Source organism: Orbicella franksi, chromosome 10, assembly GCF_964199315.1.
Source record: "Orbicella franksi chromosome 10, jaOrbFran1.1, whole genome shotgun sequence".
Taxonomy (NCBI): domain Eukaryota; kingdom Metazoa; phylum Cnidaria; class Anthozoa; order Scleractinia; family Merulinidae; genus Orbicella; species Orbicella franksi.
In genome coordinates, this window is record NC_138154.1 from 330,044 (window position 1) to 348,446 (window position 18,403).

The 18,403-nt window shown below is 38.5% G+C and overlaps 1 long non-coding RNA gene and 1 pseudogene across 1 annotated transcript; both read left to right on the forward strand.

The window, feature by feature from the left end:
• The first annotated feature begins 9,136 nt into the window (after positions 1 to 9,136).
• On the forward strand, positions 9,137 to 9,850 carry LOC145499606 (uncharacterized; annotated as a pseudogene).
• A 1,558-nt stretch (positions 9,851 to 11,408) lies between these two features.
• On the forward strand, positions 11,409 to 17,875 carry LOC145499607 (uncharacterized). Its single transcript, XR_014050967.1, has 2 exons — positions 11,409 to 14,930; positions 15,586 to 17,875. It is a non-coding gene; the product is annotated as an uncharacterized LOC145499607 (long non-coding RNA).
• The last annotated feature ends 528 nt before the right edge of the window (positions 17,876 to 18,403 follow it).

Genomic DNA, 18,403 nt, shown 5'->3' on the forward strand with positions numbered 1-18,403 from the left:
AGTGAAATTTACGTGTGAATCTCCAAAACACCCAAGGCGGATCAAGAGATAATTTTTCTGTAGCTTGGTTTTTCTTGAAGCTGGTCTGGCAAAATAGGGAAGACGGAAAAGGATATGAACACTAGAGTGGCTGGACGAAGAAAACAAACAAAAGAAAGCACGGCAGAGCAAATATGCATGGATAATATTCCAATGGATCTCAATGAGTCTGACGATTCATATTCATCGGTATCGGACTCAAAAGAAGAGTCACTGTAAAAATCGCTGTTATCACTGTTATCGCTGTCAAATTCCCAAAGTTTTACAGAACCTTTCTCTTCTCTTGACTTGATCTTTTTGCCTGCTTCATACGATAGCCATAGCTTCATCCGCAAGGCCAATTTTCATTTCTTCACTCCGAGATGTATTTTCATTCGTTGTTCGCTGTTTTCACTTTTTGAAACTGGTCTACGGAGTTTTCCGTGGTCTGCGTTTACTTATGACTTGATAGAATTACACCTAATATGAAAAATGCTTCGATTAACAATGCTGATCAATTGAGTAGAGGTGAGTAGCCACCCAATTCGTGGTATCCATATAGGTGACATTCCCGTGAAAGTCGTCTCGGTTGACTGCAGACGCGTTATAAGGCTGTCAATCAAGAGGGAACTTTTACTTCCAGCCATAACGTAAAACCTGCATTTCTCTGCCAATATTTAGTTTTTTTCATTTTTTTTTCAGAAATTAGAGATTACTCTTCGACCATTACCTTTACCCAAAAATCCAAATTTGAAGAAAATTGCCAATCTGAAGGTATACGGTAACCTTAAGCTCTTTGTTAAGAGATTATTTATTGTTAATGTTGGGGCAGTGATGTTAATTAATGGTCAAGTATAATTTGTGTATAGCTACTGGCCTAAATGAGCTATGCACACATAAGACATTCTGAGCTTAACAATTATTAAACTAAGGGTTGTGATCACAATATTAATCTAACTATAATACTTGTTAGGCTCCATTGTGATCTCCATTAAAATAGTCAGATTTAAAATAGTTACACAATCATCTGGTTTTTGATATCTTAGTGCTATTCATATGGAGTTGTTTTTTATTAGTTATAACTTTTATTTTCATTTTGAAGGTGTTTCTAGATTGGAATGACTTAAGTCTTGTTATTCGAAGCAGTGTTTGAGAAGGATGAAATGGAGCAAATAGACATACATGATACTAAGGTATTAATAATTATTACATAGTAGCTGTGAATATGGTTTATGTTAGATTGCATTTGCACAGCTACTTGTAACTATTAATACTTACTAGCCATTTTTATTTCTACACAATGACTTCTTAATATTTCAGTGTCATTCAATATATAGGCATTAATTCTGGTAGTGAATTGTAAGTTGTTTCAAACATAAAGCATGTTCTTCTTTGTTGCCTCAATTATTAAATGAATAACACAGAAACTCACTCTCGAATCATGTGTTTGGGATCAGGCAGTTTATTATAATCCTACACATACAAGCAACACAGAAAATGACTCTGCTAATTACAATCTTCAAACAAACTATGATAACACTAGAGGTCCATCGAGAGCCTGTACAATATAATTATAAATACATAAATTACAAAGATTATAAACATAACGAACATCATTACTGCCATGGATGTGGGTGGGTGGGAAAGCTAATGCTGGTAACTTGAAAAAGCACAAATAGTAGATAGCTATTGCACTATTGCTAGAATGATACTGATGTATGCTAGATCCTAAACTACATGACATACTAAGTATTAAGCAATACTACAGTTATTTTACTCTAAAGTATGTAGTGGAATTTTATTGGCTTGCTATAGTCTTATGACTTTGCTAAAAGTTGCTCAATGGACTAAAATAAGGCTGTGACTTTTGTGTGCACCCAGCTGTGACACTAATGAGTGGTTGTCATGTCTGGATTCATATTAATGGTATTAATATTCAACAATAATTTTTTTGTCATGTAGTGCAAGTTGTGTGGTTTGCTTCTGTGTCACCTGTTTGGAGTGACACTTGGAATAGGAGACTATTCTCACCTCACTGTGGAACACAGTGCAATGTTGCTCCGGCAACATGGCTCTTTCTGCAAATTTTCAAATCAAGGATTTGAGGCAAAACACAAAGACAATAGATGTACTTACTCTCGGGCCACCAATCATGATTCCTCAGGAGAAGGCCAGTCAAGTGAGTCACAATTTAACAATTATTGTTTCTCCCAGACTTTGACAACCATGCTCAAAGATGAGCTTCATGATTTTTCAGTAACTCAGTTAACTATAATTGATTCATCTATAACACATGGACAAGATCTTGAAGGGATTAGGCTTTTATTACATGTCAAACAAAATTTGCACTATGCTAAATAAGGAAATAATTTTCCTGTCTGATGCAATAATGATGGACGCTGTTTCTTCTCAGTTTAGCCTGAATCAGACTGGATATTAATTCTTTAACATTGGTAACTTGTACACTATGTTAAAAGTGTTTGTTTGCTTCTTTTAGTCCATCAAATTTTGACACACTTGTCTGCAGAAAAACTCCTTTGGATAAAGCTCCAATTTGTTCAAGCTCTTCAGTGCCTAGCAACAGGTAAAACACTTTTTATAAATTATAAAATTGTGAAAAAATCACAACACAAGGTATATGTGTACATCTGTAGCATTTCCCTAGTGAGAGACTAAATGCTCCTGAAGCCCATTGTAACTTGAAGTTAAAAAATACCTGCAAGTAAAACCACAACATTAACAATAAAAATTAGAAATCTTTGCTTAAACATTCCGTTCTCTCTTATCTAGGAAAAAAATTTTCATTTCTCGGCAGCAGATGGAGTAAGCGGACATTCTGCTGGTCTCAGGAGGATGAGGTTTGGATTGATGTTATTGTTGATCTTTTTGTAAAGCTCTTTGGCAAAGATTACCTAAACTACACCTACAGTAAAGACCATGGGACACATGTAACAGAAGTGTCAGACCCCAGGAAGAGCTTTACCTATGTCCATGACAAGTGGGAGGAATCGTATGAGACAGTCTGCCAAGAGAGAGCTGTAAGTTTGCAAGCAAGATGATCAGCAAATTTGTTAAAACAGCTTGCTGATACCATGGTTAAACAGCCTGAAGCAGAGTTGAATGATCTAGATGGTGTTGCTCCACTTCAGACTGAGCCACTGCCTTGTGTCTCGAACAACGAAGAACCAAAGACAGCAGATGTTCCAGTCCTCCATTGTAGTGATACTGTTGTAGAAGCCTCCTCTCTGCCTGGTACAGAAACAAGGCATCGTTCAAATGATGTAGAAGAGGTGGCCAGAAGTGAAATTTGCTCCCCAGTTGCCCCACTACCAAGATGCAGGAGGAAGCTAGCAATAAAGCATGGGTTGCTTTTAAGTATCTCTGTCCTATACCAGATTTCAGCAAGAGGGATATTTCAAGGCCCAGAATCTGCCTTTGTAGATAACTTGATGGATGGTTCAGTTGCATTCGAAGGTTGCAAAGTAATTGATTCAAGGGATCTTGTTGCTTTGAGAGGCAGTAGGCCCACATCGGAGGAAAACTACCTGACAAACTTTGTCATTGAAAGTTATCTTGATCTGACTGCCAAACAAGGTGCACTCCAAGGATCAAAAGTGGAATGTATTGGTTGGGAATGTTTTGAGAAAGCAGTGGGGAGACAGCCATCTAAAGATGTGCTTACACATAATGCACCCCTGTTGGAGGATCCCCTATACTTTTTTCGTGATGTGTGAATGGGCGTTTTTTCTTTGCATGAAGCGTGAATGAGGATTTATTTTTTCCATGATTCGTGAATCTATATTTTTCCGTCCTCGGGAAACTGGTTTTCGATTTTTTCAGTGATCCGTGAAAAATGCATTTACTTTTGCATGATTTGTGAACCATTGACTTTTCTGGGAATAATTTTTCAGATTTTTGGAGATTTTAGCGTCATAAAAGCTCGTAACCTACCCCAAACTGGATGTAAAAAGTGTGACGGCCTGCCTTTCTTGACATCTCTCGACGCGCGTGAGGATGGAGGACTGAGAACTAACCACAGCAACAGTGAACCAGGAGGGCCTAGAATCTAGTCTGTCACGCTGTGTCACACACGCGGGGTATCACGCCATTTCGATCGCGAAAAGGCAGAAAATGGAGGGTTCTGCAGAAAAGGTGAGTTAATCTGTCAGTATCCACACTATCCAGCCTTAACTGATGTCTGCTCAACCATCGCTTCGATGTCATAACCGAAATAAGTCTACAAAGTGTTAATATGTCTTTTGGATTCTTTCTTTTGCCTTCACGAAGGTAGCATTTGCATATTTTATTCATTTTGTCATCTTTATTGCTTGGTGACCTTGTGCATGACCTAGCTGCAGTCTGCATTGTCAACCTTTGTAGATAGTGTCTCTGTAACCTCTGTAAGATGCTGTAAGAACAAAAATTATTTAGACATCTTTGGATGTAATAATGCATCAAAGTGCATGTAAACAGTGCTATTTTTCCCAAAAATCTCAAATATGTTCACCACTCGATCCCAGTTCTAGTTGCGATGAAGTGTATGAAAACAAATCCTATATTTCAGGTTTTTCTCCAGTCCTGTTGGTTTTTATATTTGTATTTGTCAATTTTTATATTTTGTATTTGTCAATTTTTCTTTATGGTCTTTTATGATGTAAAAGTGTACAGTACAGGCTAAACCTACAATTCCTGAAATTCTGTGGAACCAATTGACAAAGCCTAAAAATAATTAAAATATTGCTTATTTGTTTCTTTTGGCATTAATTGAGCAAAACACCTGACATTAACCACAATGATTAAATACCTCCTTTGAAAAGAACAAGATAATTAGCTAAACAAAACAAAAATTAAATTTCGATAAATAGAAAATTGAATAAAAATATCAAATGGTGTCAAATCTGCTGGCTGATCCTTTCTGAAAGGCATGCATGCACTGAGACTAGGATTTGATTTGAATCATTTGTCTGATCAAGCCGTACTTGAAAATAACTATGTAGTATTTATGTAAGCCTTTAGCCTATAATAATTAATTTTAAAAGTTGATATTTCTTTGATATTCTAGGAGAAAGATGACATTCCTGTTAATATTTTGTTGTGGGGGTATCTCAAAGGTCAGAGTGAGCCAGCCTTTAAAGAGAAGTCTAAATTGGAAATTCCACCTGATACTTTTGACAACATCAGTATGGTTAGTTTACCAAAATGTGATCTGATTTACTTTTTTGGACTGAAAAAATGCAGTGTAATTATTTACTGTTTTATTTTTTCAGCATCCATTCTAGTTACCAAAGTTTTTAACCAGAGGCTTGGGCCTGAAAGAGCTTGCAATGTCAAGAGGGCTTGAGGCTTGATGAGCGTGAGGTTTCCATACCTCTAAACTTGTTACAGTTATAGAAGAAAGTAAACAATGTTTTAATGGTGTTAACATGCCTGCTTAATTCCTTGTATAAAGTAAAGTCATGGACTTATTCAAGTGCTACAGTACTATACAATTAATTTTAGTCCGAGAGTATGATAAATGACCATAAGGTTTCCATAGTTTAATTTTACAGTTACATTACAATCAAAAGAATGTTTTGTTGCCGAAAAAATGTCTGCCATGGTATCAATAAAACATGTGTCCATGACTTTTTATCTGAGAGCCCGCTTAAATACAGCTCAATACGGACACCCTGATAATACGGACACTTTGGCATGTCCCCTTGGTGTCCATGTTAACGGGGTTCCACTGTACATGCATAATACCCAATCCACAAAAGATCTAGGCATGCTGACGACAAGAGAGTCTGAAATTATCAAAATATGGCCATGTGTAGCTATATCTACTGTGGTACATTCAGTATTGCCAGATACATTTTTGTAATGATTGTATTTGTATGTTTTGCAAAACGTGAATAGAATTTGCATTTTTACGTGAAACATGATTTAGCCTTTGCATTTTCACGTGAAACATGATTGCTTACTTTTTTCTGTGAACGTGAAGCTGTTTTTCGAATTTTTCGTGATGCGTGAAAAGGCCAATTACTTTTGCATGAAACTGTTTTCAGAAGAGGTATAGGGGACCCTCCTGTTGCAGCAAGATATTGACCTTGTGCCCTGCAATTCAAGAATAGTCGACACTGGTTCCTGCTTGCTTTATTGCCTAAACAATTCCAAGTTCTGGTGCTGGATAGCACGGCAAGAAGCTTTATCAAGCCAACAGCCAAAAAAGCCATCACAAAGATGTGGATGTTACTCGATGAGTTGGATGTTACCATTGATGCCAGTCACTGGAAATTCATTGCAAACAAGCCCACTGACATTCCTCAACAGCAGAATGACTTTAACTGTGGATTCTACGTTTGCATGTGTGCTAGATGTCTGGCACCGCAACACCTCATGCCTGACCATATATCCAGTGGTAGAAAAATTATGATTCTAGAGCTGCACCAAGGACAACTCCATCCCTATCTCCAGTGAAGATGTTTTAGCTTATGAATGAACAGATTTATGAACAACACTGAATTTCTTAACTAAACATTTATTTCTTTTTCAAAGTTATTGTGTAAATGGACTTCGATTAAGCCTCTCAGTAGTGTCAGAAAATTTCTGACCTATCTGTTAATGAGGCATTTGTTTGCCTAATTGAACATTTAGTGAAAATCTAATTATTAATCTGCTGTTTCCTTGGGTAAATTTTACCTGGCACTGTGGATCCACTGGGGCATTTACTTGCCTGTGGTTAATTCTAATGATTTCTTTTACAAATGTTAATAAGACTTTCAAACAGCAATCATTGAGAATTCAATCATTAATCTGCTGTTTCCTTGGTTAAATTTTACCTGGCACAGTAGACTCACTGGGGCACTTACTTGCCTGTGCTTAATTCTAATAATTGTTTCTACAAATGTAAATAAGACTTTCAAATAACAATCAGTGGGAATCTAAACATTAACCTGCTGTTTCCTTGGGTAAATTTCACCTGGCACAGTAGATCCATTGGGGCATTTACTTGCCTGTGATTAATTCTAATAATTGTTTTTACAAATGTAAATAAGGCTTTCAAATAACAGTCAGTGAAAATGTAATCATTAATCTGCTGTTCCCTTGGGTAAACTTTACCTGGCACAGTAGACCTACTGGGGCATTTAGTTGCTTGTGGTTAAACCTAATTTTTTCACAAATGTAAATAAGACTTTCAAATAACAGTCAGTGAGAATCTAATCATTAATCTACTGTTTCCTTGGGTGAATTTCACCTGGCACAGTAGATCCACTGGGGCATTTACTTGCCTGTGGTTAAGTCTAACGATTGCTTTCACAAATGTAAATAAGACTTTTCAAATAACAATCAATGAGAATCTAATCATCAATCTGCTGTTTCCTTGGGTAAATTTCACCTGGCACAGTAGACCACTGGGGCATTCACTTACCTGTGGTTAAATCCAATAATTGTTTTTATAAATGCAAATAAGACTTTCAAATAACAATCAATGAAAATGTAATCATCAATCTGCTGTTTCATTGGGTAAATTTTACCTGGCACAGTAGACCCACTGGGGCATTTACTTGCCTGTGGTAAATTCTAATAATTGTTTTTACAAATGTACATAAGACTTTCAAATAACAATAATTGAGAATCTAATTATTAATCTGCTGTAGTATTTATCCATATTTATCTACTGCTGGCTCAAAGAGTATTAACAAAATGATGTTTTCTGAAGAGAAAAATTAAACAGCCAGAAGTACATGTACTGTGCATGCAATTTATCTGTTGCTTTTGATTCTTATTATTTATTTATATTTTCTACAAATCAACTATTTGAAATCGTCAATTTTGATTGTAAATGTTGCTCTACTTAAGATAAGTTATCAGCAACAAATGTTCTTTTAAGGATTGTCAATTTGTAAACATGACTTTTGCCACGTACAAGCGGAGAGCAAGCTTTCCTCTATGCTGGTTGGTATAAATGTCTGGCCACCAAAATACCTCGAATTCCTGGGTTGCTCTTCCCTCGCCATAGCCGACCACCAACGATGCCCTGCATGTCGGTTGCTGGCTCTGTTGGCCAGTAAACCCTGACGCATTTGCTTTTGCTTGGGCATTAGCAGACATACCAGTGAGTCGACCTGGATTGCAGTTGTCAACTGCCTCCTCTCCCCTGAAAGATTTATTGGTGGTGAAGGGTGTGGAGCTGTCATTAAAGACTGCTTTTGCCTCCTCCTGCACGAAGCACTTCCATGAAAATTGGCAGGTCTTTTTTCCAAACAGGTGGTCTCCAGTGGGAGCGTTCATCTATTTTGTTCAGAAATGCGCTTTTCAAACACTTTAATATCAGGTGCAAAAATTGAATGGGACAGTTGAATCGTCCAATTCTTCCCCACTTTCCTGCAATGAAATGTTAATAGAGTTATGTCACTAAGACCAAGCAATGTGTATTCAAAAGATATTATTGCTTCCTTTGGGCATAGGTAAGTCTGTTCCACCTTTATAGACTCCATGGCGAATAAACAGACTGCTCGCGCAAATGTCACCTTACACGAGGAAACTCGGCACGAGTAACAGCACATTGTTACATGTATTTGAGCTATTTTAAGTCTCACTTTAATGCCAGATTCACACATTACGAATAGAAATTACTTCACCAGACTATTGGATGCTTGACTCAAAAATCAAACTAGTTATTTCTCTTACCTGATACTTTGGGGTGCAGAGCCGAGTTAATGCTTTCTCCCACTCCGCTTAACCACACTTTATACTCGCACTGAAGAGTTGAGCTTGGGGTTCCACGATAAGGATCTGGAACTGCAATTATTTCCTGCCCACCTTAAAATGGTAGCTGTTTTACTGAATTAGCGCTGCAGTGCTTTGATTGCCTCTGTTTAAATAAGGCTGTTGTCGAATTGAATTTCAAATTGCAAGTTTGAGTCACAGTTTGTTTTGCATGGAGCCATTTTGCAATTTGAAGTGAGTTTGTAATTGATCTTGTGCTGTGATTATCACACCTAGGAACCAACCAATCACAGCCTTGGATCAGGTTGTTAAATAAGTGTTGTTAGCATTGTAACAGTGACACTTTTTTAGAGCAGTGTGCTCTAAGTATTTATAATCAGTAGATAAGTAGAGCATATTCAAAAGTGATATGGATCCTGACGAGCAAGACAAATATAAGGCTTTATTTCAAAAACCTCTGCAAAGAACAGAAGAAACGTCGACAAAAGAGGAAGAAAGAAGAATTACAGAGAAGTCAAGAAGAGAGAAGAAAAGAGCAGTTTGAAGCTTTGGTGCAAAATGTCAGGCAAAGAGTTGCAGCGGGCGAAGATCTGAAACAATGGGAAACCAACAAATTGGCAGAGCTTTTTGCGAACAATATCTATGTAGTCAGCATCTGTCCATTCCGTAACGTGCCAGTTAGTGGGAGTGGAAATTGCATGGTGACAACCAAGGAACAGTCTGAGAGGATGGACATGGAATGAAGGCAAGCGGTAAGCCAGATTATGTCGGTGGTTTGACAGCCCGCAAGTTCAACACCAAAATTGGAGAGGGAGAGACACCAGCTCACTGAGATTGACCCAAAGAACATTGTTTTACTGGGAAAAACCATCAGAAAGGGAACATTTGGCACTTGCCAACTCGCTGACTATAGAAGCATGACCATTGTTCCCAAACAGTTCACGGAAATTAGTGGCAAGGAGCATTCATTTGAAAGACAGAAAAAAGAAGTCTTGAAGAAGCAGGGGTGATCTCCGGGCTAGGAGATAACCAAGGCTTACCACTCCTTTTTGACGTCCAAACACAGGCAGCACCATGCAGTATTGTTCTGAAGTTCTTTGGCCACAAAGACTCAAGTGAGTAGTAGATGGAGGGTCTGACAAATACCGGCAAAATTTTGCCGGCTCGGCTAACCTTGGCGGCAAAATTTTGCCGGTATTTGTCAGACCCTCCATCTACTACTGAAGGCACGCGCCGCAGTCTGATGTCACACAACCCATTTGAACACTTGCCTACCCTGGGAATAAGATGCCTCTTATAATCAATGCCAACAGACCTACGACAGCTGCTCTTCTTGGACTCACGCAAGTGCCCACTGTGGTGCTCATCGACATCACTGAGCCGCCGACAAACTATCTTGCCGGCCTTGCTTATCCACCACAGCCTCCGCTGATCAAGGTCGCTGACACACTGCCTCACCATCCTTGGTATTTTGGAAAACCAGCGGGTGACAAATATATCACCATCGACAGGGTTTCATTGAAAAAATTGCCCAGCATGTGGCTGTTGTGGGATTACCGTTGCGAGGCATGTGGCAAAACGTTCACCCAATGCCACACAATGCATGAGCACCGCAGATACCGCTGTAAAAACCTTGCCACTGAAAAAAGACCGAAAGTGGAGTGTCCAAACTGCGAGAAAATGTTGAGCAAAAAGGGCGTGTACCAGCACCTCAGAAATGGCTGCAGCCTACTGAGACCACCACCAAAAGACCTGAAAACCCTGTGCCCAAACTGCAAAATGTTGTCGAAAGCAGCTGTTTACAAGCACTGCAGAAATGGCTGCCCCCCCTGCAGCGGTAAAAAAAAAAATGTAAAAAAACCTCCGCCACATTGCTAAATGAAGGTGTTGTGGATTTTTTTTCTGCACTGCTTCAAGGTCTTCAGTCAATTAAACACGCCCAGGGGTTTGCTATAAATGGCCGCCATCCGCACCCGAGTAACTGACAGCCAATTTTGAAGAAAGGTGTAACAAGGTAAATGAAGCCCTTGAAGAAATGTACACCCACTTGGAAAAGCTGGAAGAGTCTAACAAACTTTTAATAAGTTTTGCCTAATTTGGTGCGGGCTTTTTGGCTGCGAAGATAGTGATCGCTGTGATGAGGCTAGCTTTTGGACTTGACAAAAAAGAAAGCAATATAAGCTTGACAAGTCTTAGCCATAACAGAATGGGCTGCGGAAGAAGAGGACCAGTTGATCAAAGCCAAAAGAAGCAAAAAATTTCCAAATACCCAAGAGATAGGAGGAAACAAGTGGTGGCACTTTGGAATGCAAATGAGGATAAAATTTTATTATTTTTACCCACTGATGTTGTTGACAAGATGAAACGGATGAACCCACAAGAGGTTGCCAATATTCTCTTGTCAAAAGAAATGTAAACAGAGACATGCATGTCTGAGGGTGTAATATTTTGCCCTGGGGCAATCAGCTGTTTATTTTTTCCACTCTAGTGGAAGCTCTTTGTTTTACCACGTTTCATGCTCGATTTTTCCTCGAAAAAAGGTGAAAAGTGTTGTTTTTGTTGTTTTTACTTTAATGATATTTTCTTAACTGCGTTTGATCTGGTTGCAAAGCATTCACTAAGTTCTACTTAAGTGACTACTGAACACCAAATTATCAGATAACAGTGTGTTATAGCTTTTATTACATCCTCCTTTGTGGACAAAACGTCATGTTAAATATATTACAAGATGGTCTGAAGGGTTACATAACAAAATTTACATTGTATTTTTTTTACAAGCCTCCTGTGAGTCCTAATGGGCAACAGGCCTTTAGTGCGTGGGAAACCAGAACAAACCATGGGCAACAAAAAAGTGGTTGCCCAAAGGGCAAATTAACTGCAACATTAGTATCAAATGCCAGTGTGGTGGCCCACACCTGCCACAGCTGTTTTGTATGTTTCTAACAGGATTTTTACCAATCCAACTGTCAAGGAGCACACCTGAAAAGTGGTTCAAATGTACCACTTTGCTCAAATTTTGCTGCTCAACTTACCCAGGTACTTTTGGATGAAGACCTTAGGGATTTATTTGGCAAAACATTTTCGTACAAAACCATTTACCTTGGCAAGCTTCCAGATGGGGGGTTTGTCATAGTTGAAGAATTTGTGGAAGATGAAATGGGCAACTTTTGTCAATAATGATGGAACACCTCACAAAAATAAAGAGCACGTGATGCTACAAAAAGCAGAATGTTTGGTTCACATCTCTTCTGAGAAGTCAAATTATCAAGGTATGGTTGTGGATGTGCAGGGGTTGGCTATGAGCTGTTAGACCCAGATTTTCCCTCTGCTGAGTTAGTAGACAGCCAAAATGACATCCTGTTCACCACAGAGAACCTTTCTGCCAATGCTGTTGAAAACTTTAAAGTTAACCATACATGTAATTTTTATTGCAGATGTTTGGCACTGAAGACATTTTCAAGTTAAAAAAAATTAACAAACTTTGTATTTACTAAGATTAAAGAGCAAAGACACCACAAAGGCTTAACAAAATGTGACTTCAGTTCTCTGCTCAAGAAAAGGTTATTGATCCACTTTGTGACATATATTTTGCATTGATGATTTGTTGTAGTTTAAAAATACCTTCTGCTGAAGAAGTAACATGTGAAAGTATAGCAATAAAAAATGCAAGGGACTTCGAAGGAATGTTGCCTGTCCCAAAATTGATAACTGGAAATTGCACATTTTGCTTAGAAATGTAATAAGAAAATGAATCCCTGCAATGAAAAGAAATATTTCAAGTTATAAAACACATTTCTGATTCTAATACACATTTTGATAGCATTTTTTGTTTCCCAGGGGAATTTGCCAAGATTTGGGTTCTAAGCCCCTCAATCCAAGTTGGTTGTGTTGTTTGACTTGTTTCCTTATGAAAACCAAGTTTAGTCTTGTTTGTGTAAAATCAGTAGTAGATGACCTTTACTGATTTGCTACATCTGGCAGTCTTAAAATATTCAAGTGGCTATAAAAGGCCTAGTTTCTCTGTATTGAATGTGTTTGGTTAAGTAATGCATTACTGACATAAAATTCAATTGGTGAGGTCATTTAGCCCATAAGAGGAAACAATGTTGAAGTATTGTTAACATTGCAATGCTTGTTAAATCTTATGCTGCCATTTCTTTCTTTGGATGTTATATTAAAGATACTGTTGGATAAACAGTTTGTGAGAATTTCCTTTTTAAATACTTATACGCCTCAGCACATTCTGCCAGTTATATGTGGTGCTCAACAGGCATAGCTATAACTCAGCCACATTTGGTCCTGAACTCAGGTTCCACAAAGTCATCATCAATTTCTAAAACCACAAGTGTTGGCCAACCTTTTTCAACTGTTCCTCTGTGACTACAAAGCCTGTGAACAGTCAAACAAAATATGGTAAGTCATGGAGTATCCCCCCAAGGAAAAAAAACACCATTCAATAAGGGAATGTAGTGCATCCGGTTTAAACTGTAGATGTTTAAACCCCTATATCAAATTGAAGCCTATAGAGCTCACTATCTAACTGTACCAAAATGTTTGTAAAGAATGACTTTTACAACCTCTAAATGAGTGTCCGAGTCACCCTTTGAAAGCTACAAGTCAAAGTGAATTTTGTTTTTCGCTTATTTAATTTGTTCCTCATTTTCTGAAATGCAAAGTGCAAAAAAACATGTCTGTGATTTGCCATATTCAATTTCAGTGAAAAGATACAAAACATTTTCAAAATAGGATTAAACAAAATTGGAGTGAACATAGTAAAATCACTCTCAGAGAAAAACTAGTTGGAGATAAAAAAATTCGCAGACAGCTTTTTGCTGTTTATATAGCCAACTTTCTCATAGCAAACACTTCTTGTAAGCGACCACCTCCCGTAAGTGACCACTTTGCAAATAATCATTTGCTTCTCAGTCAGATACTATTCCAAATGCTCTCTCATAAGCGACCACTACTCAAATTTCTCAAGCAAGCACAACCAGTTTTTAGGCCAGAAGTTTGACATATTCTTTTGTTTTCTGTTTCTAGTAAGCGACCACCCAACATGATCACATACGATCATTAGAGAATCTTTACTCAGAAGTTAAAAAAGTTCAGTTTGTAATAATGCTAACCGGACCGATGACAGATAATAACAGTTTAAATACAAAGATGTCTATAATTAGATCTTGAGGTAAACAGGAATTGTTACAGTGATCTGTTCCGAAATGTTACACAAAGTTTCAGTAGAAGAATCAAAATATCTTCCAGGCACTATTCAACGTCAAATATGTCAGTGCTTTCAATCTTTCTCTCAAGCAATGGACTAGAAATATCACTATCTCTGTAGAAAATGTAACTGCAGGGATTTTCCAGTCCATAACCTGCTTGTCAATTCACACGTTTTCCTGTTATAATGGCCTTTCCATTGTTGGTCCTTCACTTCAGAATTTTGCTAACATTCTGAGACATTTGTAATGGTAAGTGGCCAACAATCTCATCTGCTCTCAATGTTACGAAACAGTTTTTAAGCGGAAATGTGAAGCCATTAGCCCTAAACAGAAGTGTGTTACGCGTGACATAGGCTAGTACATCTGGGGTAATTGTACACGAGGGAGAAACGTTAAAGAACGGAGAAAAAGGACTGTATGAGTTGTTCAGCAACGAAATACAATGTTTTGAAGTGCTACACGTTTATTGTGGTGTTATATGGGGCTGGGGTAACATCAACACCGTGTTGGGATGTTTGGCTTCTGGAAAATTTCTCGACAGTGGCGTCACTACAGCAACCGCATTTCCGTCTTTTTCAGACTGGCTCATGTTTCAGTATATGTTGCTCACCAATCTTTTGAACCCATGTGGTTTCATCAATGTAGACATGATAACCTTGTATATGAATGAATGGACCATGATGCTTCAAAAATTCTTGTTCTCCATGTCTACTTCAAATGGAGTGAATTGATGCTGAATGAGAAGCAAATGAAGAAGATTTCAAGTTCTGTTACTGTGCATGTTCCACGTTAATTGTGTTGCTGTTCAATTTTGATTGGTGTTGGCACTATGTATTCTTGCCACGCAAGCTAAAAATAGACTACTACTGGGAATTTCTCACACTTGTAACATCCATGTGTCCATAACAGAGGCATTATAGAGGTCTTAGAGATGAGGAACTTTTTTAAATGCGCGAGTCTTACGAAGTACATTTTTCTGGAGTGTACAAAACCTGTGTGTAACAAGTCTAAAGAATGCTCAGTACCTGCTAATGATGATAGCCTAGGCTGGAAAGCTGCTTTCTCGGTGGCTTGTTGCATTTCTTGCCCTAATGTGCTGACCCCGAATGCCACCAAGTAAGCAAGAATCTCAGTGAAGGACAGCAAACCAGTTACAAAGAAATGCACTGCGAAGAAGCCACCAATGCCCTCAGAAGCTGATGCTGGTCAAACAGAATGTCTTTCTCTAAAGGAGAAACTAGAAGTCATCAGGAAATCTAATGAGGGTAACAGCACGAGGAAGTTAGTGCAAATGTTTGATTGCAGGAAAACACAGGTCCTCAAAATCCTGAAGCAGAAACCTAAGATTCTAGAATCATGGAACTCTCTAATGAAGGGGCTCAATCACAAGAGGTTGAATGTTGAAAAGTATGGTGAAATCGATTGTTTGTTGCGGAAATGGTATACCATAGCGAGAGTCAAATATCCCTGTTGATGGTGCCATGCTGGTTGGAGACGGGTGAATTACAGCCGAGAGAATTGGAGATGATACTTTTAAAGGAACAAGTGGCTGGCTAGACGAGTGGAAAAAGAGACAGGAAGAGGAAGAGGGAAGAGGAGATATAAGCCCCGACACCATAGACAGCTGGGACGAAAGAGTGAAAGAGCTAACTAGGAGCTACTCACCAAGAGATATATGGAATGAGGATGAAACTGGCGGCTTTTGGATGGTGATGCCTCAGAAATTGCTCTCAAAAGGGGAACTGCTGTAGGGGCACCAAGAATGCGAAGCAGCAAATGACCGCTGTCTTCTTTGTGAATGCAGTGGGTAACAAAGAGGCCATTATTGTGACAGGAAATTGTAGATTACTGTACTGCTTTGCACATTTGGCAAATCCATGATACCCCTGTGGTGCCCAGTACTTCAGCAATGAGGAGTGAATGAGATCTAAGATAATGGTTACTGTCCTTACCAGTTTGAACAACCATCTGACATGTTCTCCAACATTAAAGTGGCCTTTCTACCGAAGAACACCACCTTGTGCATGCAGCCCCTGAATGTATAATCAAGGTGCGAAAGATATACTACAAAAGGAAGTTGTTGCAGCATATTTGTCAAGTTGACAGAGTGTTTTCCCAACGAGATAGTTTAGTCTGTGAACCTCCTAATGGATGTGCAATGGATGGTAAATGCACGGGACAAAAGCGATGTAATAAGTGTTTCAGGCATGTTGGTATGTGCCCCTCAACCATGGATTTGGATGACGATGACAATGACAATAACCCATTTGCTGGTGAGGAGTTACTAGACTTTGAAGCCCTGGTGCAGAAGATGTCTAAGAAAGGTGTTGATATTGCCCCCTGTGCTGCCATCAACGATGACGCGGACGCCTATCACTCACCCACCGACCCTGGCTGAAGGGAGACCCTACGAGATGAGGTCATCACATCTCACCCAAACAGCGACAAGCCAGCTTCAGAGAGTGATGAATGATAGCAGTGATGATGCTCCTTTGCCAATGCCATTGGTGCAACAGTAAAGGGAACACTCTTCTATGCCAGATTGCCGAGTTTGCTGATTATTGGGATTGTGAAGACCTGTACACTGCAGTCACGAAAGTGTCTGATATTCTTGTTGACATGACACTTAAGTCGCAGAGGCAATCAAGCATTTTAGACTTTGTGGATAAGCGGTTGACTGCAACTGTGTAATAATAATACAGTATCTTGATTCCATGTATATGCAGATTGCTGAGTTTGCTGATTGTCTGGATTGTGAAGAGCTGTACATTGCAGTCATGAAAGTGTCTGATATTCTCGTTGACATGAGGTTTAAGTCACAGTAGCGATCAAGCATTCTAGACTTTGTGGATAAGCAGTTGACTGCAACTGTGTAATAATAATAATAATACAGTATCTTGATGCCATATATATGAACCCCACGTTTGACTCTGTTTTCCTAGGTTTTGTTTGGTTTAGATTTTGATCAGGTGATTTTAGTTAACAAGAGATACATTGACAAGTACACTCTATTGTACTTTCTCTAAAATTGTTGCATGTGAAAAAAATCAAACAACAGTTTCTTTTTGCCTAATTTTAGCTGATAGTGTAATATCTTTATGTAAATGATCAGTCCATTCAGCATTGAGCTTATTTTGTTAATTTTTCCCATAAGTGACCACCTCCCGTGAGCAACCACTTTGTCTTGCACCAAGGGTGGTCACTAATGAGAGAGTTGACCGTATGTTAAACTAGCTACTGTCCAAATATGAGGACAAACAAACAAATTCCCTTTGACTTGCAGCTTTCATAAGGGACCCATATGATGATTCAGATGCTCACATTTAAAGGTTGTGAAAAATTTGACTATCCATTTTAATTCAAAATTCTTTGTATAGTGTGAGTAGTAAGCACTCAAGGAAAGATGCTTTTTGAGTCTAGGCTTTGAGAGATTGGGGAAGAACATTCCAAAGTGATAGGACAGCCACAGCAAAAGAATGCCCACAATAAGTTTTAAGATTTTATGTTTAATTCCTAAGCAGGTTTTAAGCATATGAACAAAGTAACCTTGGGGGATGATAATGAGTATGTCAACTAGATATGTAGGAGCTTGGTTGTGTAGCACTTTAATTGTAATCAGTAGAATTTTAAAGTTTATCCTCTGTTCAGTGTGTGGTCAATGAAGTCCCACGAGGAGAGGCATTATATGATCATACTTTTTAGACTGGTACACTATTCTTGCAGTGGAATTTAACACATGCTGGAGCCCATGCAACAAATCTTTGGGAGCACCATAGAGCAAAGAATTGCAATAATCAATCTTTGAAGTTACAAAGGCATATACCAGAGGTTTAGAAGTTTCAGTCATAAGAAACCTAATCATGGATATGTTGTGCAGATTTCCACACAGCAGTAATATGAGAAACCATGGACATAGAAACATCAAGTACAACTTCAATGTGAAGGGGATCTTCCATCCAACTCACAGTGCACGTTGTGGTCGCCATTCCTTAATTTTGCAGAACATGCTGGTCTATGGCAGTTCTGGGCCATAGGGATTTTTTTGTTTTTGTTTGATTTAAAAAGAAAGTAATGTGAGATACATCGCACAGGTCACATTCAAATTTGTAAACAAATGTGACCTGTGTGACGCAGGTTATGTCGGTTTCACATGCTGCCATCTGCACCAATGTGTTGAAGAACCCAAAAACTCTTCTTCACCAATTGGCAAGCATTTTCGCGACAAGCATTCTTGGGCTCCAAAAGATCTTACAAAGAATTTCAGCATTTTAATGAACTGCACGAACAAATTTGACTGCCTCGTCTATGAGATGTTTTTTATTGACAAGCTGAGACCTACTCTCAATGTACAATCTGACTCAATTTGTGCCAAGGTCTTCAATTAGTCTTTCATTAGTTTTTTTTACTTTGTATATTTTTATTGTCCATTTACACCTACAAATCTTTTTATACTT